A 7193-nucleotide genomic window follows, 5' to 3' on the forward strand; every position below is an offset into this window, starting at 1 on the left:
GCCATATCTGCTCACATTGTGCCGTCGAGATGGTGTTCTCGCCCGGTTACCTTCTCTGCCCATCATGTCAGAGGATTCCATGTGCCGGGAAGGTGGCCACCTTCCTCGGTCACCTTCTCTGCCGTTCACGGTCAGAGGTTCCCAGTAGGGACACCACCCTACCAGGACTCAAAATCGAATCGATTCACATATATCATCATTCATAAGTCACTTGGCCTTAGCCAAACAGATAGGCATCATACACAAAACATTTATGGCAAGACAACATCTTAAAAAAAATCACGAACATGTGTTCGTGTTATCACAAAATACAATTTGTATTTTTCGTATAAGAAAGCTCACCTTGATCGTTTAGTTTCTTTAACTTGAATTTTCCTGACTCCGCCCTTAACTCGCGGAGATAGCCTTTTGAAAACAAACAACGTACTAATAAGACTCGAGAAATTCACATACTTATAGGAATGCATGCCCCTACTTTATTTCTTTGATCATTTGTTCACCGTTAGAAAATTTTAGAAACTTGCATATTAATTAAATTGGGAAATTTAATTAATAGCACTTCTTTATTAAACTTAATTATTTCTGTGACTTGAGAACGTCGTCTCCCTTTTTCTTTCTATTTCCTTAGCGGCCGCCCTAGGCGTCGCGGGCGATGCCGGTCGGCCCTTGGCATCTCCAACTTTAACATCTTCCATCTTTGGAAATTTAATACTTTATTCGGGAATTAATTTATTAAGCTCCAAGTTCAAATCCTTAAGTTAATTCCACTCCAACAAAAATCTCTCGGCCCAAAACTTAATTAAATAAAATGACCTCATGGTCCAAATCAACAATTAAATGAGGCAACCCATTTATTCCCTCAACTCAATTCTAGGCCCGATTCCCTTTAATTAATTAGAAGGGCCCAATTAAAAGTCATCCCCTCAAAATATACTCCCCTTCATCCATCGTGTTTCTCCCTCCTTCACCTTCTTTATTTCAATTCTTCCCCAAATTGCACAAATAGGGAAAAATCTCTCCCATATCAGAATTTCCGTCGACCAGCCATCCCACTGGCACCGCCTCTGCCTCCGGTGCCGCCGTCCGCCGACGTCTCCTCCCTCTTCTCTCTCTCTTCTCTCTTCTCCCCCTCTCTCTCTCTCTCGGCTATGCTCACGCCGCCGCCGCGGATCCGTCTCCGTCGCTCCTCCAAACTCGCCCAGTCACCGCCGCCGTCAGCAGCGTCCAGCCATCGCCGCAGTCAGCAGCGCCCAGCCACCGCTGCCGTCAATGCACAGAGGCGTCGCCATCGCTGTCGGCTTCTCCGCCGGTTCGCGCAGTTGTCCGAACTCGCCCCGAACAGCTCCGAAACGACACCGCACTGCCCCGAAACCAACCCGAATCACCCCGCAAGGTAATTCCCTTTTACAAATTAATTTCTTTCGAGGTGGGTGTTCGTTATTAATTGATGAGAGATTGTTCGAATTAGGTTTGCTTGTTGATTGAGTTGTTTTCTTTTGCTGCCGGACTTACTCCTATAATCTCTAACAATGTCAAGAATAGTTGTAGACGTTTCACAAATATTATTTCACATAACATTTGGCAGAACAGGGTGTATCAAGCATAAATTATAGATTTAGTTTTGGATTCGGTTAATGCAACAAAGTGATATGCTTATGTATGGTTCGATAAAAGAGAGATTGGAAATGGAGTATACCTTGATGTGAGTGTTAGTTGTGGGCCTTAGTATTGCGAAAATTTCATTCCTTCCCTCGTACTTCTTATCCCCAGATTCTTAGTGTTAGGCGTGTGTGTGATTTTTCTCCAGAGTGAGGAGTGTTGAAAAGGAAAGGCTAAGATATATATGTATATGTAAGCTTCTCCTTTTGGCAAGTGAAAGCCACGGTATAGCAAGTTGGTGGAGCAAGTTGCACATATTCTTATCTCAAATATGTCAGAGGAAGATATGATTTGCATACACTAATTAAATGCAGCATTTAATGTTGTGTCAAAAAAAAACGATTCTATGTATCTGCCCTCTCTCCCATTTTTTATATATATATATTTTTTTATTTTATTTATTAATTAAATTTTATTATTTGTATATTTAATTACCTATTTATTTAATTTGGTATAGGAAAAACCCAGTTTAAGCTCGTGGCTTTGGTGTAGGAAAATAAATAACATCCATAGTCTTCCCTGATGATGTACCGGACTTTCTTGGAGTGCGAGCATGACTGTTGAACGGGCTGTGTGAACCTTTCTCTAATTGTAATAGATAAGGATCCGATAAATTTGTATAATAGTAATTTAGCGGACTTCGGAGATATGCCGGACATTATAAATTTTTATTTGGTGTTACTTTTTATTTATTTATTTATTTTTTTGAAAAAACTTCGTTCGAGAACGAAGCAACGATTATTTATATTTCCAAGATCATTTATTATACATGAAAATGGCAGATTTCGAATACTACAACGATCACTTATTATTTATCTTTAGGCTAAGAATAATAATAAGGTACGAAAGTTCGGGTTGTTACAGGTATACCTTTGGTATGGAATGAAAATTGATCAAACAGATGTTATTGACAAAAATCACGCTCCCTCAGTTTCTTCTTCTCTAACTCTCTAACTCTTTGTTTTCTTGGTATTGAATTTATGTGTAGAAAGATTGTGGGATTGATTGGATATATATATATATATATATATATGCAAAACTGATAGATATTGATGGATTTGGTGGTTGGAGAGATTTTAGGGAGTGAAGATATGTGAAAATCGTTTGGTGATGGAGTTTGGAGAAATATATTTGACCAAGTCAACTAGGAAAAGATTTAATTAGATTAATTTGATTTTTTTTTCTCCTTTATTTTTTTTCTTTTTTTTTCGGGTGTTACAATATCCCAGCTGGTCCATCCTAACTAGCGCCTTCAGGTATTGAGGAGCAGAGATTGGATCAAAATATGTAAGGGCAAGGGTATGGACCCCCTACCTGCCAGAAAATTAGCAGCCCGGTTTCTCTCTCTGTAGATGTGTGAGAATAGAACATGCCGCTGAGCTGTCATGCTCCGGAACAAAGCCATATGGTGTCTAAAATCCGCGGAGCCAAAGCAAGTGTAAATTGTCCATATGTCAAAACAGATTATTAATCAGGTTAAATAAAAAGTAAAAGAACTAAGTTCAGATTTATTAATAAGTCATATTAGTAAATACATCAACTTTAAATTTTTTTCTTTTCTTTCCTCCATTTTTTTAAATATAAATATATGAATTTTGAATTTTTATGCTTTTTCCTCGATTAAGAATTCCAATCAAATTGGAGTTGATGTGGAAAATACATATTGTATATTTTATCTACGTGGCAAAAAATGAGACTAAAGAAAATCTGACATGGATAAAAAGAAAACCCTTGTCATTTGTCATATCTTTACCATTGGTTTCTACCCTCTCACCATTACTTCTATCAATATTTTTCATTTCCTTGGACGAGGAAAGTGACTTTAAATGGTGGATAGAATTTTCGGTGGTCTTAAGTCATCCAAATCTTCTAGAGAAATGTGGCATAGGTAAGGTATGTGAACAATATTAAACTATATTTTTGGTAGGGTGTAGAGATTTTCTTATTCTTTTGTTGGGGGATGCTTACCCTGTTTGATAATATACCTAAAAAGGATTTATTATTACTTACTATTTTTTAAATTGTGGTAATCCAAACACATACCCAATTTATATTAAGACCATATTTGATTGACGGAAAAGTAAAGTTAACAAGTAAAATAGATAGCCAAAAAAAATACTTGAATGTGTTTAGATTGCGACCAATCTTTAGCTTGAAGGATTAAGCAATGGAAATCCTACAAAGATATGCGAGTGAAATCGATAAAAATAGACTCTACAAAGCTAAGGTCATGGCTGTAGAGCTCTTAAGAGGATCAATTGAAGAACATTATGACTTACTCAAGAGTTACATAGCTTATCTAAGAAGAGTTGATAAAGAGTGCATATTGGATTTGCTTTTGGGCAATGGAGATATTTCAAAGGACTATACATAGGCTTTAGTTCGCTAGTGAAAGACTTCAAGACGAGTTGCATGCCTCTGATTGCATTTGATGACTGCTTCTTAAAGTGTTTCTTGAGTGGAATTATAGCGAATGTCGTTGAACAGGATGTAAATATATCCAATTGCTTGGGCTATAGTTGAGTGGAGAATAAGCAATATTGGACATGATTTCTAAGAGCATATCCAAGGGGAGAGGTAAATGGTGATGTAAAGTCTTTTAACTACTATATTTAGCTTCTTTTCATGAAAAATCATTCTCCAATGAGAAGGGTATTATACATTTTCCCATTTTAAATAGGTATCTTTACATCTCCATCAATGGAGAGGTAAAATCTTATAACTACCATATTTAACTTCTTTTCATGAAAAATCATTTATGTTTTAGAATGCATCTTGTACTATTTTTTTAATTTTAGAAAATAATTTACCTTTTTATATATTCCTTTGGAATTTGTTACTTTTTGAAGGGTATTGTTCCTTTTTTGAAAAAGTAAATAGATAATATACCTTTTCTACATATCTTCCCTCCTTGGAGATGCTCTAAGGTGTCTCATTGAGGATCTTAAAATAGTAGATGGAGCGGGACGGACATTCATTAGTGATCAATATAAGGTATACGTTTATGATTTATTTCTAGTGATAAGAAGAGTGCATGGTCGACCAAAGAAAAAGAGAAGAAGAGCACCCGAGAAAAAAGATCCCAAATTTCCTAAAAAAAGGAGTGGAATGCATGTGACTTGCCAAAACTGTCACCAACAAGGGCACAACGCAGGGGTTGCAAGAACGATCGAGTTGAAAAAACACCTAAAGAAAAGGCAGTGAAGTTTCCTATAGTACCTTTATATAACTATATTAATAGCTATATTTCTATATGATTCACTAGGTTAAAGGGGAAGGCCTTCAAAGAAAAATACACAACAAACTAGCTTAACAGGCTCGAGCCGAGGAACACGAAAAGAGTATCAACAATTAGTAGGCCCGAGTTGAGGAACACGAAAAGAGCTTCCACAAGTACCAGTATCTGCAAATGCTAGTCAAGTGAAGGAAATGGCATTAGTTAGGAAAGGAGTTGGAGTGATTGGTTTTGAGGAGAGTGGAAACATTCATATGAGGGTATATTTATTAAACTGAAGTTGTTTTGTTAAATCTCATTTTTTAAAAATTTATGTCTGTCATAATGTACATAATACATATGTCTTCTCACAACAAGGTAACGTATGTACCAAGGATATTCTAAGCATGTCAATCTCAAGGATTGAACAAAGCAATGTCCTTAAATTTCGTTCAACACATGAGAGTCAAAACGCACCAACACATGGAACGATGATTGATTACAACTTTTTTTAAAAAAAAAATTGTAATCGTTTTTATTAATTTTTGGTGATATTTGTATTGTGAAATTGTTGAATTTGGATGGAAATATGATGAATTTTTCAAGTGCCATTGAATAATGGAGAATTTGAATGGAAAAATGATTGAACGAATTTGAAATTTGAGTTCAAAAATGATAGAATGAATTTGAGTTCTTGACTATATTTGTTTTTGTGAATTTTGTATGATATCTTGCAAGGAACAAGTAAACAATGAATTTAGCTAAGAAAGTTTGGAAAAATTACAGAAAGTTTCATTCCGATTTGGGAAAATATCATAAAATTTCAAAAGTTTAAAGGAAAAAGTAGAACATCTCAACTGCGTTGTGTATTTACAAGCAAATAACTTCATTTTACTATAAACGACGTCGTTTTGATTACCGACGTTTCTACCATGTTGACACTTTCGGTGAAAACCTCAACTTTAATTTGGAGAAAAAATATATTTTGGGGAAAAATTAGAAAAGTCCAAATATGTATTTAGATTCCAAAAAAAAAGTTCGGAAGAAAAATAGAAAAAAATGAAAATTCATATATCTATAGGCAAATAATCCTAAATAAAATAATAAGTACTTAAATCTTTATCTTCCTCGTTATCAAACACACTTAAAATGCTACACACTCATTACTTAACTCCAGTCTCAAAAGAAACAGCTCGTGAGATGAAGAGAGATTACATTAGAGTGACCATAATAGCACGCCGTGGCGGTGGGAAGACAGCCGAGGACCAGGCTGCGCCGGGTAGGAGGGCGGCAGTCGCGCGGCGGAGCAGCGACGACCTATTGTGAGCCGCGAGACCGCCGCGACGGTCAATTTCATTTTTTTAAATTATTTAATTTTTATCTATAAAATACCTATTCCCAATTCATTTTTTTTCATTCCATTCCAATCTCAAATCTCAAAATTTTCTCAAATCTCAAAATTTTCTCAAATCCACTCTCCGAATTAAAATATACCACTAATTGATAAAATAATGTGAGGCATGGTTGTGACGTGGCCGGACAAGTTTTAGAGTGTCCACTATAGAGTGGACATGACGGGTGGCACAACCACAAAAAGTTGTCCAGCCCAATAGTGGACATGTCCACAGCCACAAATCACAATATTTTATGATTTGTTGATATATTTTTGTTAAATTTGAATAAAAATTATGGGACGATAATAATTAGAAAAAACACATAATTTAACATAAAAAAAATTAAAACCAAATCTTCGTTGTATTATAGAGACAACCAAAATATAGAGAGTGGAAAAAGGGTGTAGATGTGTGTGAATGGGAGTGAAATATGGAGTATTTATATAAAAAAAAATGGTGTCCACACGCCGCGGCTCATTGAGCCGTGCTATAGGCAGCAGCGGGGCCGAACCCACCGCCCTGCCCCCGCCACCTACCTGGTGCGCCCATGTCCTCCCCCCCCTCGGCTGCCCATGTCTGCCACTATAGGGAGCCGTTGCGCCGCCGCCTCCTCGGCATCCGCCGGGGCTCCCCTATAGTGGACACTCTTATGTAGCTGAGGCATGGCTGTGATGACTAGGCGGAGAAGTTTTTTTTATGATTGTGGCATGGCTGTTCCACTATTGTGGACACCCTTATACTCCTATTAAGCAGTCACGCCAATTGGCTAATAAAAAAGACATGTTTGCGTTCAATATTAACTATCTGCAAATGTTGCTTCATTTCATGAGCAAACTACCATTAAGTTTTCACTTAAACATGCAAAACTTCCAACCCGGACAACAATGTTAAACTACTATCAAAATAAAATAAAATAAAAATCAGAC

General features: G+C 36.6%; 1 long non-coding RNA gene across 1 annotated transcript; it reads left to right on the plus strand.

Annotated features, from left to right (window-relative positions):
• Window positions 1-977: 977 nt before the first annotated feature.
• Window positions 978-2427, plus strand: LOC121803396. Its single transcript, XR_006050984.1, has 2 exons — window positions 978-1393; window positions 2117-2427. It is a non-coding gene; the product is annotated as an uncharacterized LOC121803396 (long non-coding RNA).
• Window positions 2428-7193: the final 4766 nt, after the last annotated feature.

Source organism: Salvia splendens, chromosome 5 (assembly GCF_004379255.2).
Source record: "Salvia splendens isolate huo1 chromosome 5, SspV2, whole genome shotgun sequence".
Classification (NCBI taxonomy): domain Eukaryota; kingdom Viridiplantae; phylum Streptophyta; class Magnoliopsida; order Lamiales; family Lamiaceae; genus Salvia; species Salvia splendens.